This window comes from Saccopteryx bilineata, chromosome 4 (assembly GCF_036850765.1).
Source record: "Saccopteryx bilineata isolate mSacBil1 chromosome 4, mSacBil1_pri_phased_curated, whole genome shotgun sequence".
Lineage (NCBI taxonomy): Eukaryota > Metazoa > Chordata > Mammalia > Chiroptera > Emballonuridae > Saccopteryx > Saccopteryx bilineata.
Genome location: NC_089493.1, coordinates 23347491 through 23370569, shown reverse-complemented (window position 1 = coordinate 23370569; position 23079 = coordinate 23347491). Strand labels below are relative to the sequence as shown.

Sequence of the window (23079 nt, the reverse complement as noted above, 5' to 3'; positions counted from 1 at the left end):
GTGGGTGGGACTTGTTCTTTGGAATGTCTCACAGAGGCCAGTAGAGCTAATTTTTTCCCTTCCTCCCTCCGTCCGTCCGTCCCTCCCTCCCTCTTTTCCTCTATCCCTCCCTTCCTTCCTTCCTTTTTTGTGAGAGAAGGAGAGAGGAAGGGAGAGAGAAAAAGAGAGAGAGAGAGAGAGAGAGAGAGAGAGAGAGGAGAGAGATAAGAAGCATCAACTCATAGTGTGGCACCTTAGTTGTTCCCTGATTGCTTCTCATACGTGGCTTGACTGAGGGGCTAAGCCAGTTACCCCTTGCTCAAGCCAGCAACCTTGTGCTCAAAGACAGTGACATTAGGATTATTTTAATGATCCTGCACTTAAGCCAGTGACCCTGCACTCAAGCCAGAAACCCTGTGCTCAAGCTGGTGACCCTGTGTTCAAGCCACTGACCTTGGAGTTTCAAACCAGGGACCTCAATGCCTTATGGTTTATGCTCAATCCATTGCACCACGACCAGTCAGGCTGGTGGAGCTAATTATGCTGCAGAGGCTGTTTGGTATTTTTGTTTTGTTTTGATCTTGTTTTATTTTACAGGATAACCAGGTAGTCTAAGCAATGGTTCAAGTTGTGGTCGATGCTAAGGGCTGTCATCTACCAGCCAGCATGGGCCATTTGGAGCTTTCAGGACTCAGTGAGTTCTTGCTGTGTTGTAGTTCAGAGAGATTCCTCAGATTAGAGGTGTGGATCCTAAAGTTTCCCAGGCATTTTGGTCAGCCCAGGCTGCTGTAACAACTATCATAGTCTGGATAGCATAAATAATGACATTTATTTCTCATCATTCTGGAGGCTGGAAAATCCAAGGTCAAGGTACCTGCATATTTGATGTCTGGTCAGGATCTTGATGGTTTGAAAACAGCCACCTTCTTGCTGCATTCTCACATAGTGGAAAGAAAGATCATCTCTCTGGTGTCTCTTCCTTTAATAGTGCATGAAGGTGGAGTCCACATGACTCCACTCTCATGAATTAATTATGTTCCAACAGACCCCACCTCCAAGTACCACCACACTAGGGGTTAGGACTGCAACCTATGATTTTTTTAGCAGGGGCACAAAATTTAGTTCATGGCACCAGGGAAGGCTTGGGACTCAAACCCCGGAAGGCCCAATCTAAGCAGATTAAGGTTCACCGCTGTCTTGCATCTTTCAAGAGTAGTGAAGCACAAGGCAGCATATATAGGAGAGGCCAGGACTGTAGCAGGTATATGTAATGGGGCAGAAATGAGTGTCACACGGTGGCCACATGGAAGTCCATCAGTCCTAAGTGCCCCCCGGGTTGGTAGAATTAATCCTATACTCTTAACCAGAAACTGAGACAGAGATGGCTCCTGTGCCTCCTGTTCCTGTCAGGACTGATTCAGGAAAGAAGGGAGCTCAGGGCCTTGTGGGTCCCTCAAATTATACTCTATTGTATTGAGGTTAAAAGAAGGCAGGAGCTGGTCTAACATAGTCAAAAGCCTCGTTCACATCTGTTTGTTTATAGGAGATTGATGTTTGGTATCTAGGGACTTCAAATAACTTTTGTAGGCACTGATTGATTTTTCTGCAAATAATGAGAGAACTTTCTGTAGCCCGGAGCCCTGACCAATGTATCCTTTTTCCAGCACAGTGAAATTCATAATTAACAATGAGAGACTCTCATCATCTCAGAGATAGGAAAATCATTACTTCACTTGTCTTGTCAAATGAATCATTAGTGCTCATAAAGGAAAATAGAGCCTTTCATGCCTCGGGCATATGTCCAGATAATTTTGGCAGGGGGATACCGTCTCTTACCACACTATTAGTGTTTATGTGGCTGCAGCCAAAAAAGCTATGGTTACAGTGCTGATCCATTAGTAGGGAGTGTGGTGGTTGAAAGTTCTGTAGTTAGTCCCAGGATAGAAAGAGCCTGGTATTTATAGACTATGGGAGGAAACCGAGTTGGGAAGACAGGTGACTTGTCAGCTTCACGCCAATGACTTTTATGTCTTCCAGACGCCAATGACTTTTATGTCTTCCAGGTCACATTCAAATGTTTTCCTTGAAGTAGGAAAAATGTAGTCTTTTCTGTTTCATCCAAAATTCAGTGTGTTGCTTGGAAGTATCCATAGAAACATCCCTCAATCTTTGTAATTTCCCATTACAAAAGAGGAGCAAAGCTTTCACTGTTTAAGGACAGTACACAGTGTTTCAGATGCAAGATGTAGTCCAAGAATTACTTAGGCAGAGAAGGAACATGGAGGTAGCAGCATGTTCTCCACACAGCCAGTATTGTACTGAGTATAAGATGATGAACAATCAGGGTGGCAGCCAAGCGGGTGTGACCAGAGGCAGAGGGAGCATTCGCTCATTGTCCAGAATGTGTCAGACCACATGCAGCTCCAAAGCTCTACCTGGTCTCCTTGTCCTCTGACCTGACTTCAGGCTTAGATGAAAGGCAGAATTGAAAAGCATTCTTTTCCACGAACCCCACCTTCTCGATCAGTTAGCTTGCTAAGCATTGGAGACAAACAAGATCTCCTCAATGTCACTCAATCCAGGATCATCTTGTTTCAACCAAAGCATGGTGATGGTGTGTGTGGGGGGGGGAGTCAGAGGCCAGAGGAATCTAAAAGTCTCATATACAGAAAGAACTAAGACACGGTTCTCCTGAGAGCCCATTGTATAGAAAACAGTCAGAGGAAGCGACATGCAGAGATCTAGGAGAGTTACTGTTTATTTGTATTTATTAAGTTGTTGTCCCACTAAAAGACTTCTGCCCTTCAAGTTAGTTTCATTAGATCATGGGTGAGTTAATTTTGTCCTAGATCAATTTCAAAGCTTGAGGATGGGGTGAGAAGAGAAGCTTTGAGCTATTCGTAGGGAAACTGTAGGAATAAGTAAGTTTTATTTGTTTGTTTCTTTCTTTTTATTTTTTGCCATCTCATGTAGATTGGTAGTGGCAGAATTCCAAAGGAGTCTGCTGTTAAAGGTCATAACTATCCTTGAGTTGCTGTGTTGCTTTCTAGTTCATGTTTGTTTGTTTTTTGTTGTTGTTTTTTTCCTGTATTTTTCTGAAGTTGGAAACGGGGAGAGACAGTCAGACAGACTCCTGCATGCGCCCTACCGGGATTCACCTGGCACGCCCACCAGGGACAACGCTCGCTCTGCCCACCAGGGGGCGATGCTCTGCCCCTCTGGGGAGTCACTCCGTTGTGACCAGAGCCACTCTAGCACCTGGGGCAGAGGCCAAGGAGCCATCCCCAGTGCCCGGGCCATCTTTGCTCCAGTGGAGCTTCGGCTGCGGGAGGGGAAGAGAGAGACAGAGAGGAAGGAGAGGGGGAGGGGTGGAGAAGCAGATGGGCACTTCTCCTGTGTGCCCTGGCCGGGAATCGAACCAGGAACTTCTGCATGCCAGGCCGACGCTCTACCACTGAGCCAACCGGCCAGGGCCTAGTTCATGTTTTTAAATTTAACTATATGTGTATATATAATTATATATATATATATATATATATATATATATGTCTTTAAGAAATGTGTTCAAAATGAGTATAAATGGGGCCCTGGTTGATTGGCTCAGTGGATAGAGTATTGGCCCCACATATGGACATCCCTCTCCCACTTCTCTCCCTCTTCCCTTCCTGCAGCCAGTGGCTTGATTGGTTCAAGTGCTGGCCTCTGGCACTGAGGATAGCTCAGTTGGTCCTAGCATATCAGCCTCAGGTGCTGAAAATAGCACAGTTGATTGGAGCATCAGCCCCAGATGGGGGTTGCCAGATGGATCCAGGTTGGGGTGCATGCAGGAAACTGTCTCATTATCTCCTCTCACTTAAAAAAATATGTATAAATGGAATCTTATACATATCTTTGTATAAATTATTTACATAACATTTTATAAATTTATCTGTATTGACTCTTAGAGTTTATTTATTCATGTTAACTGCTATTTAGTGTCCTGTTTTAGGAATATACTTTATTTCACTTATTTTGCCCCTTCTAGTGTGGCTAGATTTTTTATATTTTTCCCAGTTTTCAGTATTATAATTAAGGCCATCATGAACACCTCTGTGTGTTTTTATGCACATCTGTGCCAGAGTTTATCTAAGGTATATACCTAGAAGTGCAAATGCCTGCTGGATATAAGCTGGGAATATCTTCTAACTTGACCAGATAATCCCAAATTGCTGTGCAAAGTATTGTGCAGATATATTCTCCCATGAGCAGTATGCAAATGATCCTGGTTCCTTGTATCCATGGCAGTATTTGGTATTGCTGGTGATTCAGATAATATAGTAAAACCAACTCAACAGAGTATAAGCCAGATTTATCCTGTAAAATATATACCTATGGTCTTCTCAAATTTCTATTTCCCTGTTCCTATGGAGACTCTAGAGACCTCAGGACATATAAATTGCATGTTTCCTATCTCATTTCCTCTTATTCTGCTAAGCCCCAGTAAAAGACCTTCCATTGAGGTGTCAGTTTGAAGCTGGTATTCTGTTTATCAACAGAAACTTGCTGTCTTTCCACTTAAAAGTCCTTCCCATCCTTACAGAATTGTATTACCCATATTCCAATATCTCTCATGCACCATCTTTCAGAAATGTCAGGATATATGAGACAATCACAGTATGAATACCCACATGCAGAACATAAAACAAAATACAGCCTCATCCCCAAAGCAGGTATGATTCCTAAACAACTGAAAAGGGAGACACCAAAAACTATAATAAAAGGATGTTTTTATGGGAAAACTGTTTCCCAAAAATACTGATTGTCTACCCAGTTTAGGCTTTCTCTTCTGGGGTATTGATGGGTAGATAGGAAATTGTTGTGTTCTTTCTCGAGTTCAAAATGTGTAATTAGCATTCGAGTCTCTTGGACTGCTGTCTTCTGATAGTTATTCTCATGGAAAGTTATGTCTTACAGTCTTTTTGGACCATTTAATTGACCGAATCTATCATTATTATTGATGTGGACCCTTTTGTGTAAACATTTTTCTTATATTTCTACAATAGTTTAAACATTAATTTCAGTTATATGACAAAAAACTAAACAAAACTTTACTATTGTATATAGCTTAACATGAAGACTGAGCTATACAAAAGAAAAAGTTTCTTCCCTTAATTAGTCAATAAATTAGTTAATTTTAATTTGATAAATTAATTTCAGTAGCATGCCAATATATAGAAAATTATTACATTTTTCAGGATCAGTACATTGAGATTTTTCTATCAAGAGGGATATCAGTTTTGCTTCTTTGTGAGTGGAAGTGAAGTTGTACACTACAATGGCCTTATAGACAACCTAAAGATGTAGTTTGACAAGGATGGAAACTTTGAGGTCATTGAATTATTGGGTTTGGAAAACTTAAGGGAATTTATTGATTAATTTATCAAATAACTGTGTATTAAGTACATCTATATGTTAGGTACTGTGCTAAGTGTTGACGATAAAATGATTTTCAAATGGTAGATAGCCTGCTCCTTATTGAGATCCGAGGTCTGGCTTCTATTATCTTTTGGATCAGTGTGGTTCTTAAGGACACAAGAATCTATAGCCAAATGGAAAGATCCCTGTGTCTGTCTTTTACATTTAACTTGAACAGTTACATTAAGAATTTCTGATGTCTGATTTAAGATCACTTATGGGTGTATTCTTCTATTAGATTCTAAATATTTTGACTGCAGCAGGAATTCTCATTATAAATATGTCTTATATTCAGTGTTTAAAAGAGGAATATGGAGATAGAGACAGAAAAACACAGAAAGAAATAGCACGAAGTGAGCATTTTTCATATTCAAGGGCATAGAAAGGTTGAACTAAAGGCTGAAAACTAGTAAAGTATACAATTTTTTGTGACAGAGACAGAGAGAGGGACAGACAGACAGGAAGGGAGAGAGATGAGAAGCATCAATTCTTCATTGCGGCATCTTAGTTGTTCATTGATTGCTTTCTCATATGTGCCTTGACCAGAGGGCTAAATCAGACCCAGTGACCCCTTGCTCAAGCCAGCGACCTTGGGCTCAAGCTGGTGAGTCTTGTTCAAACCAGGTAAGCCCACGTGCTCAAGCCAGCGACCTCGAGGTTTTGAACCTGGGTCCTCCGTGTCCCAGTCTGATGCTCTATCCACTGTACCACTGCCTGGTCAGGCTAAAGTATACAATTTTTATATAAAAAAGATCATCCTCAAATAGTGTTAGAAATTGAAAACCATTTTTTCCTTAGTGTTATTTACATTGCATCTTTCTCCAGTTTAATTCAATTCAGTTTATGCAATGTATATTAAATATCTGTTATGTATTCACTAGTGCTATGCTAACCACAGGGATAGAAAATTAATATAAAATGGTTCCTTCCTTCAAGGGCCAACAGACCAGTGAGAAATATTGGCAAGCAGGTTGAAAGTAATTGTCATTATGATGAAGCATAAAGGTACCAAATTAAAAAGATGTTTAAAATATACTGCTCACAAAAATTAGGAGGTATTTAAAAATGAATGTGAAATAAAGAAAAGAAGCATTTGATTTTCTTTTTATTAAATAAGAACATCAGAAAAGCAAACAACAAGTCAAAGAAAGTTGTTTGATTATGCAAATGAGATGCAAAACCAACTTCTATTTCATTGGTGAAGATGTACTATATACAAAAGACTGAAAATACTGGAGTATCTGCATGTTCCCTGATCCTCTAATTTTTGTGAGCAGTGTACTATGTGAGATTCCTGGGTATAGTGAATAAGCTTGTATCAGACTGACCTTATGGATTCACCAGTGAACTCTTCCAAAGAATTAAAAGAAAGATTAAGATGTTGCCATTAAACTAAATAATTAGACCAATGGAACCTGAAGTCCAGAAACTGACCCCTGCATATACAGACACTTGGTTTATATTAAAGACAATTCTGCATAACAGAGGGGAAAATATAATCTTTTCAAAATATGGTTCTTGACCAATTGGATAGCTTTTTGGAAAATTTACTGAGTTCTGCATCATGCCATACACATAAACCAACTCCAAGTGAATTGTTGATCTAAGTGTAAGAAGGCTAAATAATAAAGCATCTAAACAAAAATATCATGAATCTATTCATGGGAAAAATTTTCAAATAGGGTACAAAAAGTACTAACCATAAAAGAATAGATTGAGGAACTAAAACTATATTATTATGAAGAATATTAAATGACTCCATCAACAAACTAAGAAGTAAGTTCCAGAGTGGAAAAAGATATTTGTAATACACATAAGCCATGACAACCTCTGATCCAGAATATATTAGTAACTCTTACAAATAAATGAGAAAAAATAAATTATTTAAAGAAATTGAGCAAGAGTCTTAAACAGGTGCTTTACAAAGGAGTATATCCAAGTGATCAATGAACATATGAAAAGGTGCTCAACTATTTTAGTCAATAGATAAGTTTAATTTATAACAATGTCATACCACTATGTACTCACTAAGTGTATGGCTATCTGAAAGACTGATAAAATCAAGTGCTGGAAAGGATAGGAAACCACTGAAATTCCCATACATTGGAATTGGTACAAGAATCTTTGAAAATTAGTACAAGTATTTTGGAAAATATTTTGACAGTATCTACTAAAGATGATTATGCATACCTTTGATCCAGCAAATTCAGGCATAGGTATTTGCCAACAGAAATGCATACATATGCACATTATAAAATGCATGCAGAAATGTTGCTTAACACCCTAAAATAGATCCAGGCTGGAAGCAACCCAAATGGCCATGAACAGTAGAATAAATATTGTGTCGCACTCACAAAATGGAATGTTATATAACAATAACAATGAATGAATTATGTACAACAACACAGCTATCTCTCACATACACAGTATTGAACAAAACAAGCTAGACAACAAAGAATTTATATGATATATTTCTTTTTATATAAAGTTTAAAACAGGCTAAACTATTTTATGGTGTTCCAAGTCAGTTATCTTTGAAGAAGAATGGGGTGAGTGGAGTTAAAGGGAAGCTTCTTGGGCGTGGCATTATTTTATTTCTTGGTCTGGGTGGTGAGTATATAAAGATGATCACTCGTAAAATTTCTTGAGCTGTTGATCTTTGATTTGTGCACTTTTGTAATTTATAAAAAGGTTTTGGAACTATTGTAGTGGCCAAGAGGAAGGAACAACTATATTTTACTTGGAGAGGTCTTGAAGCAAATTTGAAAATTGGCCATGATTTGCTGGACAGAAGAAATAGGGAAGTAATATTTTATTTCAAGAACAGTCAAATATACAGAAGTGAGAGCATATGTGTTATTTTCCATAAACAAGTATTTAAGTGTATCCAGAACATGGGGCATATATGGGGAGAAGGATAGGAGATTAGGCTAAGGTTAAGTTGGATCCTGTTTATAGAGTTATAAGTAGCATAACATAAAAAGAATGACAGTTTCCTTTTTTAATTATTTTTAATTTTTAAATTATTCTCATAAGACTAAAAGACTGTGATTTTATTTTCAAATTTGGGGGAATAGTTTTCAGAAAAAAATGCATGAACACATAGAGAAACTGAAGTCATTCACTGAACTATGAATTCTTAGGACAGAAAGGGACTTTTGAAGTATTTAAGTCCCTTCTAAAGGAGAGATGACAGGTTCTGGAGCAGAAAGTGCAATGCCAAATTTTGGATGGGTCTGCAGTCGAAATACTACCCAATAAAGATGAGTTTTGCCAGTGAATTCTGAATTGGGATTTGCTGCCCCTTTTCCTGTGACCCCTGTCCCCAGTCTGTGAATGAATGCGGAATATTCAGTCTCATTTTAATTAGTTTCTTGACTTATAGCAGCCCAAAGTGGAGAGGTTTGGTTTTATCAACTTGCACCAATGGCTCCTTTGTTTGTTGTTGTTGCCTGTTGTTGTCCCTCTCCTTTACGATGTCATTAAGTGGCTTTCTCAGGTTTAAGAGGCTAGCCCACCTCCTGATTCAGCTTGTCCATAAACTGAGGAAATGCACCCTTAGCTGATACGCTAGTAGTTCAAGTTGGCGATGCATTGGCAGGGAGAGACCATAAACACACTTCATTTAATTTCTGAGTCAATTACCCGGGGATGAGAGTATTACCAGAAACATGGTGACTACACAGGGAAGGAACAGATGTAAGGTTTCCTAATACAGCTTCACTGGGCACCCAGGGTCTTTCATAGCAGCAAGCAGCTGTGAGAAACCATTCATTTGGGCTTGAGTCCTTCCAAATCTTTTTGGAAAGCTCACTTCTTATGAACCTGCCTTATGTGATTGAGATATTCTGGAAGAATTGACGTTGATAATCTCTGTGTCTATTTAAAGAAATGCTTTCAAATATTTGCAGTTTCCTGGCTCTTGATCCAAATGTGGCATAACCAGGCCACGTCCTTATCGTGAGGAGCAGGGTGGTCAGCATCCAGGTGCAGACCTCCTGAATAAGTAGAGTCTAGCTTTGCCATGCTTTAGCAAATTATTTGTCATATAGACACAAGTCCCATCCCCATGTTTTGCATTTTCAAAATCAGTGAGATCCTTTTAGGTCAGTGGTTTATAAATTGTTTGTGGAGAACTCAGGTTTCTTAATTAACACAGAGGAGGAAACTTTCCCTCCCCAACCCCTCTTTGGTCCTATCTTGTTTTTAGGTAGTGGTATTTCAGTGAAGAATCGGTTTGGCTTATTTCATTAGTGGTTTGAGCCTAAAGGAATATGACTAGACCTCCCAAAGCAGCTGATCGACTCACGAGAACTGTTTTTGGAAAAGTGGGTCTCCTGCTTAACATCCCATTCCCAGTCCATGTGAGTCCTGTTGTTAGTGATGGAGATGAGAAGCCACTCTGGGTGAAAGGCGTGTGGGAGATCAGAACATCCTCTTTTCCTCAATTCATGATTGGTACCCCTTTGCTGGTTTATTCTGATGTTGGAATTGAGTGGGATGTGCCAGAACCAATCTGGAACTGGTGGTCCACGCTCTGTGAATTCTGTTCCAATTGTGTGCTCACTCGCTGTCCTGTCCAGTTCTGCAGAGCCATGGAGCGGTGTGGGCCTGCCTGCATGACAGATGCAGAAGGGACGGTTGGTGCAGGGGCAGGAAGACAGGCAGGTGCTCACACTGACAGAAACAAGCACCGCACCCTAAAGCGTGTGACGGCTCACAGTCATTGGGCTGTTTGAGCCTCAGCCGTAGGAAGGCAGCTGCCCGTGCCCCTGTGAAATTAAGTCAGCCACAGCCTGATTCTCAGTGCGTCAGCCTCAGAATTTAAATTTTATCTAATAACAATTTCAATTTTAGCTCATAATCATAACAACAAAGAGGAAGAAGAATTAGTAGTCAACAATTTTAGTGTATGTGCTGCCAAAGTGAGCACAGTAGTCAACAATTAATTGATCATTTCTTATATATATACTCAGCAGTGTCCTAAGTAATCGATTGTGTTATGAACTCATCTAGTCCTCACACTAACTCTAAGAGATAAGTACTGCACTGCCATTGGGGAGGGAAGAAAGGAAACCAAAGCACAAAAACTGTTTGCTCAGGGCGGTACAGCTACTTAAGGGTTGGAACTGGGATTTACAGTTGCAGGACCTGGTTCCAGAACCCATATGGATGGTCATTATGTTCTGTTGTTTCTTCACTAGCTGTTTATCAAGAATCGTCAGAAAAGAAGACATTGTTTTTAGACTAACAAAACTCACTAGTAACTTAGTAATATATCAAGATACCAACATATTAAATTACCATTGAGGAAAATCATTCCAGATCTTTGCAGTCCACTACAGTAGCCACAAGCCACATCTGACTACTGAGCTCTTAAAATGGGCCTAGTCAGAATTGAGGTGTACTGTAAGGTAAATTATAGTGGATTTTGAACACTTGCTAAAAACAATAATAATAATAACATATCTGCTTAATAACTTGTTATGTTGATGATATGTTGCAATGAAAAAAATTTAGATACGTTAAATGAAATATATTATTATAATTAATGTCTTCTGTTTCTTTCTGCTTTTTAAAAAATGTGGCTACTAGAAAATCTTAAATTACATACATGACTTACATTATATTTCTGTTGGACACCACTGCCCTAAAGGACTGAAAAACATGAATAATCTAGAGCACTTTTTCACTCATACCTGTGGAACTCAGTCCTTCACCTGGATTAGCTTGTGCACAACTTGAGGCAGTGTGACTACCATGTGAATTCTGAAATCAGAGCAAGAGGTGCTGGTTCACTTCAGGGATATTTCATTGAGAAGAACATGCTGAACTGTTCTTATTCCAGTAAAGTGCTCAGCACAATATAGAAGGGCAGATTGAGCAAAAATAAGTAAATATAGGTATTGACAGGTGGTTGGAATTCAGAGAAATGGAGCTAATCTCTGCTAAATACACTGTATTAGTGACAATGAGTGTATTCTAGGAGAGTGGAGGGCGCTTATGTAGGCTAAATGTAGCGGGGGCCAATTTGTAGAGAGCCCTGGACTTGAGGGAAGGGAGTGCTTTTAGACAAAAGCTCACTTTCCCAGTGTCCTTTTAGAATTTTTTATTGATCTGCATATACGTTGTCACGATTGGCTTCATAATTTATAACATGCTAATATTTCCAAGTTTACTATATATTTTATATTAATGGCATCTTAAATGAATGAAAAGTAGAGAGACACCTTAATCACACTAGCAATATTTATATAAATACTTTCTAAGTATTTATATAAATACTTGGACATCACGCAAAGATAGATAATGGCATCCACTCACTGAACAATGATTCTCACTTTTTTACTTGGGGGTCTTAGCCTCTTCCTAAACCTCTGTACTTTGAGGTTGATAATGGATTGCAATGTTTTGGGGACCTCTTTTCACTGACTGCATTCACCACACTGATCTTGGAGTTGGAAAATCTGAGGAAGAAGCCAGGATCTGTGGATCTTGGGCAAGTGTTGCACTCAGGCTCCAGATGAGAGAAGGAAGGAGGCCCAGTAGGGGGTGGCCCAGTAGTCTTTCAGTTTGTGTGGAGATTACATTCTAAGATGGGCACATGAGGAGAAAAAAATTCTTACAGTCAACTTTGCCCTTGACAAGGCTTTTAAACAACTCATAAGAGCCCAGGTCCCTTGATAGGGCGAAAACCCAGAGTTCCTGATTTTTCTTTTCATTCCTGCTGAGACATCTCTTTTTAGGAGACATGAAGCCTTAGACATCAATCATTAGTTTTTCGTTGCGCATTGCAACACCTTAGTTGTTCATTGATTGCCTTCTCATATGTGCCTTGAACGCGGGCCTTCAGCAAATCGAGTAACTCCTTGCTCAAGCCAGAGACCTTGGGTCCAGGCTGGTGAGCTTTTGCTCAAACCAGATGAGCCCACACTCAAGCTGGCGACCTCAGGGTCTTGAACCTGGGTCCTCGGCATCCCAGTCCGAGGCTCTATCCACTGTGCCACCGCCTGATCAAGCTGTTATTTTTTATTGGTTGGTTTAAAAGTGTAGGCCAAGATTCTCAAAAACAATCAATAATCTTATGGAAAATGTAAATGTTATTAAGGCCATGTAAATTAATTTTTAAAAATAAAGTGTACAAAAGGTAGAGTATAAATAGAATAATTTAAAACATGTTTTGATTTCATTTGAAAAGTATAAAAAGTTAAATTTTTCTGAGTCTTGATAGCAGTGATATTAGTAAATAAAAATTTAAATACTGTGCCAACCGTAATTTCTTTCATATTGCAGTTCTTTTCTAGTTATACTGGACATTTATCAATGATTTTTTTTGTGTGTGTGTGACAGAGACAGAGAGAGGGACACACAGGGACAGATAGAAAGGAAGAGGGAAGATGAGAAGCATCAATTCTTTGCTGTGGCACCTTAGTTGTTCACTGATTGCTTTCTCATATGTGCCTTGACTGGGGGGGCTACAGCAGACTGAGTGACCTCTTGCTCAAGCCAGCAACCCTGGGATTTCAAACCTGGGTCCTCTGCATCCCAGTCTGATGCTCTATCTACTGTGCCACCGCGTGGTCAAGCTAAATGAATTTTTTTTTTAATATCAGGAATTCAAATAATGTTCATTAAATTACTGGGTAAAAATTCCAATAATAATCTAAATTTAAGAATTTATAAACACAGAATAAAAGTCAACTCCTTTTGTGCTTGAACAGCAAAAACAAACCAAAGCATAAAAAATAACATTGTTCATCATATGACACTAAATGAGGTGTTTGGCTATGTAAGCATGTTAGTGAAACATGTTTTCCCTGCTTTTACTTTTATGTATCACATGTGAATGTGGAGATTTAAAATGACTTTGAATTAAAAAGAAACCAGCCCTGGCCGGTTGGCTCAGTGGTAGAGCGTCGGCCTAGCGTGCGGAGGACCCGGGTTCGATTCCCAGCCAGGACACACAGGAGAAGCGCCCATTTGCTTCTCCACCCCTCCGCCGCGCTTTCCTCTCTGTCTCTCTCTTCCCCTCCCGCAGCCAAGGCTCCATTGGAGCAAAGATGGCCCGGGCGCTGGGGATGGCTCTGTGGCCTCTGCCTCAGGCGCTAGAGTGGCTCTGGTCGCAACATGGCGACCCCTAGGATGGGCAGAGCATCGCCCCCTGGTGGGCAGAGCGTTGCCCCTGGTGAGAGTGCTGGGAGGATCCCAGTCGGGCGCATGCGGGAGTCTGTCTGACTGTCTCTCCCTGTTTCCAGCTTCAGAAAAATGAAAAAAAAAAAAGAAACCAAAATCTTTATTCTATACATTTTTCTGTAGACCTTTGTTGCTCGATTTTTGTTGCAATTTCTGAGGGAGATGTTTCATATACAACAAGCTAATGCTAGCTTGGTCAGAGTCATTTACAAAACTACATATATATAAACATCCCTCACACTTTTCACCTACTGTACAAAACTGTAAAACCTATCCAGAGATGAAAACCCTCTGGAATTTCTTAAAGTATTAGGAAGTACAGCATGGCAAAAGAAAGCACTATGTATGAACAGTGTTTAAGAATTCTGTAGTATACAGTGTTCTCAGTGTAACTGGAGCACAATTTATCTACAAAGGCCAGTGGCCCTCAAACTGTGTGAAGTCGGGGTGCATTTAAAATCCTACAAATAATTTGAGGCACACTATATACAGATTTCTGAGAAATATGTTATAATAATTAAGTCAGATATTAAAGAAAAAAATATAAAGTCCAAGCATGGTTTTACAGTAATTAAATGAAATAAACACGACAAAATTAAATTTATTCTGACATTAAAAACCATTTTTATGTTACATTTTTTGTTATGCTTTTTAGAATTTATAAAAAAAAGGGGTTAAAAAATAAAAAAAATGACAAAAAATTATCTTTTTATATATACAGATACATTCTTAGTAAAATTTAATAAATTCGGCAGGTCCCGGAGCGAATGTGTTAAGTTTTTTTATTTTTGTGTTTATGAGACACATGAGCCTGATGTGTGCTAGCGATTTCTTTAGTGTTTGGGTAGATAATCCTAATTCACATAAATAGGATGTTGAAAATTGTAGTAAATGTAGTAAAATGTTCAAAGCTTTTTTAGATATTGCCATATATTCTTCTTTTATAGAAATCCAGAAGGCTTCAAGAGACAATTCCTTATGTTTAATCATCAATCCATGATCAGTGGATATAGCTGCCAGTTCTTCTTCTGTTAATGTTAAACCAAAATCACTTGAAGCTTCCATGAATGGGTTTCTAATCCAATCGTTTTGTTCAGTGTTAAGTGATGGAAAATGCTATAAATTAAATTCTGCCCATCAGCCTTCAAGTTCTATTTTATTTACACTTAACTTTTGCTCACTTCCAGAATTAGATTCTTCAATATCACACTTCTTTTTGAGAAATCTAGCATTTTTGGGGGGTGTATTTATCTAAAAATAATATAATGATGTGTTAATAATAAATATAATAATGACATGTTAACAAAAAGAGTGGTATTTCCTTAATGAAATGGTATAATAGAGTAACTTTATTTATTTTTATATCTGGGCACATGCTGCGAACCAGTGCAGCTAGTAATTCCAGGTTTTGAGTGGGAACGGTGTGGAATTAAGAAAATATGGGGTCAGGAGGGCCCTGTAATTATTGCTGGCAAGAACAAAGCACACCCAAAAACAGCATCTTGCTTTAGTTATAGGGCAAAGTGAGGCCATTAGCAAATCAATGGTCTCTGATCACATTTCCAAGGCAACCCACGAATTTTACCAATTGCAGAAAACCCCCACCATACATACCATCTTAACTTTACACCAAACAAAGAATAGAAGAAACTTGCCTCCAGTCTTTCCAGGGAACATGGGGGGCAGTGTAAACAATCCGGCACCACAGTTTAACAGCTTTTGCAACCTGATCAGGCAAGTGAGGTGAGGGGTTGGGCAGATTGTCAGCTTACAGCCAATTCCCCACACCTCTGTCCCCCCCCAAAATATAAACTCCAAAAACCCTGTTGGTTTCTTGGTCCCCAACAGCCACATATTTATCTGGAATACCATAGGGCACACCTGGAAATTTTCTAGGGCACACACTTTGAGAACCACTGATATAAATACATGGAACATTTCAGAGTCAGGTGAAGTAAATGAAAGCACCAGTTTTTTCAATTGCACTTGATCACAGAGAGGAGCAAGTCTGATCATTCACTCTGTTTTGTGGCAGCAGGACTGGTACCGATGGGTCCTGTCTGATCCTGTGGTACTCCATCTGCCATTGCTTGAAGCAGCACGTCCACTTGGTTCTGTGGTGTTGTTAGGGGTACAGTGCTACTCATTGTGCCTTCCATTTGTTGGGTTTGGACATCCAGTGTTTCAAACTGGTGTCCAAATTTGTCCATGGGGGCAGAAATCTTTTCGAGGTTCATATTCCTCGATGTTGCACTCACAGAGGTAACTACACCCACCATGGCCTGGGTTGCCTTACCCACTGTGGCTGCAGTTTGAACTCTGGCTGCCACAGCATCGACCCTAGACTCATTCTCTACACATCATTTTTTTTTGTTTGTTTTTCTGGCAGATTGCATTTGCAGCATGTATTCTTGCAACTTCTGTATTGTCCTTGTGAACGGTCTTTGTAATCTTGGCCTTTTCAGCCTTTTCTTTTTTTATCGCACTTATTGGCATTCCTTTTAAGTTCTTTTGCAGCAGACTTCATGTTAAATAGGCATTTCTCCTTATTTGACGGGGTCCCACAACTTTTCTTAGCAGGTGACAGCTGGGGCAGCGGTATGGGTTTGAGGCGAGGGTGCCCCGAGTTCCAGCCTAGGCCTGACTTGCAGATGGCCAGGCATCTAGGTTTGCTCCAGAATATTCTTCTTAAAATATAAGAGAAACATACACATTTCTCTGCTAAAAACCTCTTGGAAGTTGTCCGTCTTGCTCAGAAGCAGAGCTCAAGGATTTAGGGTACCCCTACAAGACTTTATTGGATCTGATCTTTTGTACCTCTCTGTTCTCATCTCCACTGTGGTCCTCCTCATTCCCCCTGACCCAGTTACATCAGACTCCTTGATGTTCTTTGAATATGTCATTCACTTGACTGCTTGGCACTTAGGTAATTGATGTCTCTCTGTCTGCAATTCTCTTTCCCCAAATGTCTACATGGCTTTTCCCACAGTGTTTCCAAGTTTTTGCTGAATGTCACTGTATTTTATAGGCCTTCCCTAGCTATCCTGCATAAATAATAACAAGCTTCCTTCCCATCCTAGCATTCCTGCTTGGAACAGTTCCTGGCATTTGTATTACTCAATAAATGTTTGTTGAATGAGTAATTTATTGTTCTTCTTTTGCGTAGCTTTCACATATATTGGCCTAGTAAGTGGATGGATAAATGAATGATGAGTATATTCTTTGGCACCGGTGGAAGCCTTTATTTCCCAATGGACTATTTCTCTGGAATGACTTTACAGTTCTTTGTTGGGACAGAAGACTTAATCAGAACTTGTCAGGAACTCTTGGGATCTGCCAAGATAGCGTCTCACTCACAAGTGGAAATGGATGTTAGTCATCTGCAGTGACAGAAGGGAGGGATGGAGTTTGGGGAGAGGGCATAAGAGAGGATTGGGCTGGCCCAAAGAGCCTTCTTCATGTTGTGAATGCTGATTGATAATACCTGGTTGGGTTTTAGATGAAAAATATATGTGTATCAGTGTGTGTGCATGTATATAGGTGCATGTGCTTTTGTTTGTATATATTGCATGAGTGTACACACACTTTTGTGTATATAAGTGTAAATACATATCATGTAAAGAAGAAAAATCAAAGATCGCCATAGTCTAAAGACTTGAACACCCCAAAGAACCCTTTATGCTTGGGGAACTAGAAATGTGGGGAAGCTTGCATAATTTCTCTAGTTCACATCTAGCTCTCTGGTCATTACTTTATGTTGAGACTAGACATAGATCAACGAACAACAACAAAAGCCCCAGCTTTTATATATTTTACAATCTGGTTGGTAGAAACAAAGAGCAAGTAAATAAATCTAAATTGTAGGTGGTGATATAGATGCTGTGAGGAGAGAAAATGAAATAAAATGTGATGAAAAGCAGAAAGTAATGGAGATCCCTTGTAGAGAGTTGAGTTGGTAGGGAGCTGAGACTTGCTTGACAGCAAGTTAAAGGACCACCAGATGCAAAGACTTGAGGGATAGGTGTTTGTTGAATTCAAGGGACATAAAATAGAATGAAGTAAGCAAAACCAGGTTATGTAGCAGAGCCTTTAAGCCATGGTAAGGAGTTGGAGTTTTAGTTCGATTACAAGGAAAAGCTGAAGGTATTGTTTTTAGCAGGGGAGTGACTGATCAGAATTTGGAAAAATCCCTTTTACTGGCTTATGACGGATGGACCGTGGTGTGCACCAGTAGAGACAGAAGATAGGCAGGTGGCTGTTGCTGCCACGGAGGCAAGAAAATGCAGCACTGTGGATTAGTGTAGCAGCCAGGGAGGTGGTAAGAAATGGATGGATATGGGATATATTCTGGAAGTAGAGTCAGTAGGATTTAATGATGATTCATATGTTCGGTGTGAGAGATAAGTAATTGAGGATGACTTTATTAGTCAAGGTAAACTGGGTTGTGTCGTGGCAACAAACTACTCTAAAATATCAGAGACAAAAAAAAAAAAGGTTTGTTTCTCACTGATATGTCATAGATTTTGTGTGTTGGCTAGTGACTTTGATATTTTTATAACTGTCCTCACTCTGGGATGTGGCATAGTAGGGTAGCCTGCTAACTGGCACATTGTTGGCTGACACTGAAAAAGGAAAATAAAAATTTAGGAGTTTTATATTGGAAAAAATTACCTGTTTGGCCTGGAAATGACACATATCATTTCTAATTGGCCAAAATAATCACACAGCTCCACCTACTACAGAGTGGCCAAGAAATACAATCCTATCTTGTGCCAGGGAGGCAAAGGGTCAGAACTACTCAGACAGGAGCACAAATGACTTTATATCTTCCAGGTTTAGATAAGTGGTAATAACATTATCCAAGTAAGGATGCTTGAGAGGAGTGGGCTTGAAGACAGTGAATAGTTCTGTTTTAGCCATGATCAATTTAACAACCTGTTAAGCAGGGATGTCAAGAATATAGTTGGAAATGTCAGTCTGATTATCAGTGGGAATCTATGGTTAGAAATAGAAATGTGAACATCAACAAAATACATGTGATATTTAAAGTAATGAGACTCACAGAATGTAGTTGAAATTCTGGAGCTCTCCACAAGCAGAGTTCTTACAGAGGAGAAGCCAACAAAGGAATCCAAGAGAAGTATTATAATGGCAGAGACGCAAGAGAGCGCAGAATTTTAATAGATCTTGAGAAGTCAATCTTGCAAGAAGATTTTACTGAGAGATCAAGGGAAATGAGAATTAATCATTGCTTCTGGCAATTTATTGACCACTCCTGTGGTATGATATGGGCAACAGACTAATTTGAAGTGGATTGAGGAAGAGAGTGATAAGTGTGGAAATGATGAAAGGCAACTTTTAAAAGAATATTTCTACTGGAGCCGTTAGATGGGGTTGGTAGGGAGGAGGGACATGGCATCAAGAAGATGGGAGGTTGGGGGGTAAGTTTGTGGGCAAAATGATGATTATTGATTGTTTTTTGAAATATTTTGACTTAAGAGGGAGGCAGTCAAATAAAAAATTCAGCTTTTGGTTGGAGATATGTCTAAAGATGGAGAAGAATCACGGCTGACATAAATATTTAGAAGCTCTCTGCTTAGAGAAAAGTGTTGGAACTGGGAATGTGATGAACTCTTACAGAAATGCCTCAGAGTACAAAGAGTGAGGAGGTTAAGGTTGACCTTAGGAAACATACACATTGGGAAAATCAGGAGGAGAAAGAATAGGTAGTTAAGAAATGAGAGAAAATAGGTTGACTATCTTATACGTCATTGAAATTGAAGAAAGAGAGTTTCACTTTTTTAAAGGAGATTTTTGTTCAAGTTCTGTGTTCTCATAAATATGCAGTCCATATTCCATACTTTCAGGCCAAATTTGAAATAGACTCTATTATGGTTGATTAAATATATGGCCCAAGAATGGTAAAATCCTTGAGATAATGTTTTTTGTTTGTTTTTAATTTACAATAAATGGGATTGTTACTCTTCTATTCCTTTTTCTATCATTTCCTTTCCTTATTTTGAAAATTCTGTAAAGATGACTTACAATGAAGAAATGATTGGTGCCATACTCCTCACTATCTTTCTTTTCCTCCTCTTCCTGCTCCTCATTCCTTGTCATCATCACCATCATCATCATCAAAATAATCACCACCACTAGACCCCATTAGATGACTTATTTTAATATTTTAATAATTTGGTTAGAATTCCTGAGGGGCATGCATATTAGTATAGAAGGACTTATTGACAGCAATTTTGGTTATATGTTGAGTACTTATTGAGTGCTTATTTAAAAGATAGGCATGATACCTGAACTAAGTTCCTTCAGTTCAATTTTCTGGGAAATATAACAGAGAATCAGGAGGGAAAAGAAGTTCTCAGAAAGAATATAAGAGAAAGACTACAAATATATGGTGTCACTAGAATAATTTGGCAGAAGCTTCTCTGTTCAGGTTAGCTAGCTATATATTAATATATATAAATAGCACATGCAGATATAGATGCAGGGTAAAGTGGGGACTATACATATCTTAATAGAATAAAAGTGGCCTGTCTCCTCCTTAAAGCTAGGAATAATGTGGTCTTATGATACTTTTCTGGACTGGAATTTGGCTCATTTTCAGTTCTTGTGGTCTGTTGGATTTCTTAGCCCACGCCCCTCTTTCTCCTTACCTCCCTTCTTTCTCTCTCCTGATTCCTCCCTCCCAACTTCCCTCCATCTTCTCCAGCCTTTCCACTTCTACAAAATTCCTTTTATCTATGACTTGACCTTTACTAGTTGCCCAAGCCAGAGACCTGAAAGTCGTTATCATTTCCCTTTTTTTCTTGAACATTCTTCTAAGACCTATTTGTCCCAAAGGCATGTTGCCTTTTCTCTATCTTCCCCATTGTCACTGTCTTAGTTTAACTGTTTATTCTTTTCTGGATTATTATCATGTTCTGGACAAGATCAAGTATAGGACAGAGTGTACAGACTAGATTGAATGAGGGAGACATTAGATTTGGAATTAAGACTAGTTGGGAAGCTGTATTATACTAGCCGATGTGAGAATTAATCTCTCCAGAGCAGAATTGGCCATTCTGCACTGAGAATCCCCTACATATTCCTCCTCTAACTTCACTGTACATGTATATACTTACATATGTAACATCTCTGCAGAAAGGTTAGCTTCTCAAGGTAGGATCATGTCATTTATTATAGAGCCTTATACTTTGTAAATTCTCTATGGTTATTTACTGGATGATGAAATAAAATGGAGACCTAAAAAAGACCAGTGAGAGCAGGAATGAAGCAGAGACCATGATTATAAAAAGATCTGTTGGATAAGGAATTAATTATACTTTGCAAGAAATTGATGCTATGGGCAATGAGGAGTGAAGGATCAGATATATCTATAAACATTGGAACTTTGGATGACCATTAACAGAAATAAGGAAGTCAGAAGAGCTTTTATTTTATTTTATTTATTTTCGTATTTTTCCGAAGTTAGAAGCGGGGAGGCAGTTAGGCTCCCGCATGAGCCCTACTGGGATCCACCTGGCATGCCCACCAGGGGGCAGTGCTCTGCCCATCTAGGGCATTGTTCTGTTGCGGCCAGAGCCACTCTAGCACCTGAGGTAGAGGCCATGGAATCGTCCTCAGTGCCTGGGCCAATTTTGCTCCAAAGGAGCCTTGGCTGCGGGAGAGGAAGAAAGAGATAGAGAGAAAGGAGAGGATGATGGGTGGAGAAGCAGGTGGGCACTTCTCCTGAGTGCCCTGACTGGGAATTGAACCTGGGACTTCCGCATGCCGGGCCGACGCTCTAATGCTGAGCCAATCAGCCAGGGCCTGAGATTGCTTTTAGACAGGTTGATTTTAAAGGGTCTGCAGAAAATTTTAATGTTAGATAGATGAATTCTTCCAGGAGATAATCCAGATTTGGGGCCTGAGGCTTTGGAGAGTGCTTAGGGTAGAGGCAAAGATGTGCCAGTGGATGAAGGGACCAGCTGAGATCGAGTAGTGAAAGAAGGCAAAGACAGGCTCATCAGATGCTTGGGGGAAAGCCTCTCATAAGGAATTTGGAAAAGATGCTGACATCAGAGGCTGAAAATGAGTCATCAAAGAGTTACTGGGAAAGTGTGCCATCAGGAAACCCCAGAGAAGAGAATTCTGAGACGGGAGTGATAGACAAATATGCCAGCTATTGCACAGATATTGTGTTCAGAGGATTGAGACCTATTTACATTTAATTAATTGGCTATTAATAATCTTATTTCAGAATTATTTACTCGAGTTAAATAGATTTGATCTTGGGAGGCAACTAAGTTAAAATATAATACTTCGAATGCTGCTGGACAAGGTGGTAAAAATTATTTTTCCTCTTTCATCTATGGTTAAATAAAATTCCTTTTATTGGTTTTTCTTGGAGCTATAACCTTCTATCACTGGATTCTTCTGCCAAGTGGAATCTACTGATAGAAGCCAAAGAGATAAAACTTAAGTATCTGTATTTATCTCATTAATCACTTTTTGTTGTATTTTTCTGAAGTGAGAAATGGGGAAGCAGAGAGACAGACTCCCACATGTGCCCGACCGGGATCCACCAGGCATACCCACTAGGGGGCGATGCTCTGCCCATCTGGGGCACTGCAACATTGCAACTGGAGCCATTCTAGTGCCTGAGGCAGAGGCCATGGAGCCATCCTTAGCACCCCGGCCAACTTTGCTCCAATGGAGCCTTGGCTGCGGGAGGGGAAGAGAGAGATAGAGAGAAAGGAGAGAGGGAAGGGTGGGTGCTTCTCCTGTGTGCCCTGACCAGGAATCAAACCCAGGACTTCCACACACCAGGCCAATGCTCTACCACTGAGCCAACCAGCCAGGGTCTGTTAATCACTTTTGCTATCCTCTGCCCATTTTATGTGTTAAGTAATAGATTTAGGATTACTGACAGATTCAGGCTGACCTATTGCCTTTTCTTTGTCCTGGATCTAAGGACACTCTAGTCTCTCCAGATTTCTCCCCTCTTCTTTGCACTCATAGTTTGTACTATTTGTTTTGTTTATAGGTAAAAATACTTTACTGTCTCCTCCTTTTCTGGGTATCAACACCTCCTTAGGAGGCATTTAATGAAACATTTGATAGTGGTTACTTCCATGCCAGTCCAAAAATAAACTGTAGATTAAGAGCGAGACATAAGAGCAGGTTTTTCCCAAATCTTAGCTTCTTCTCAGAACACCTGTTGGACCTTTGGTGATAGGAACGTCTTCCAACCACCATATATCCCCTAGGCTCCTTGCATACTTTCTTGTCCCTCCCTCATCTCCAATCACTCCAGTTTGGCCTGATTAGATGCTCCCAAGCTTTCCACCTGCTGATCTGGATTGCAAGGAAAGTTGGTGAATGGAGTGAGTACTGACTCAAATATACCACTTTCAGTTCCTGGGAGCTGTCAGCATTCCTTGACTTGTGGCTTCA

General features: G+C 39.7%; 1 protein-coding gene and 1 pseudogene across 13 annotated transcripts in view; one reads left to right on the top strand and one right to left on the bottom strand.

The window, feature by feature from the left end:
* NRXN3 (neurexin 3) overlaps positions 1-23079 on the top strand; it is a 1648091-nt gene that overhangs the window by 481825 nt on the left and 1143187 nt on the right. The window lies entirely within an intron of this gene.
* On the bottom strand, positions 15639-19755 carry LOC136333827 (charged multivesicular body protein 1B2-like; annotated as a pseudogene).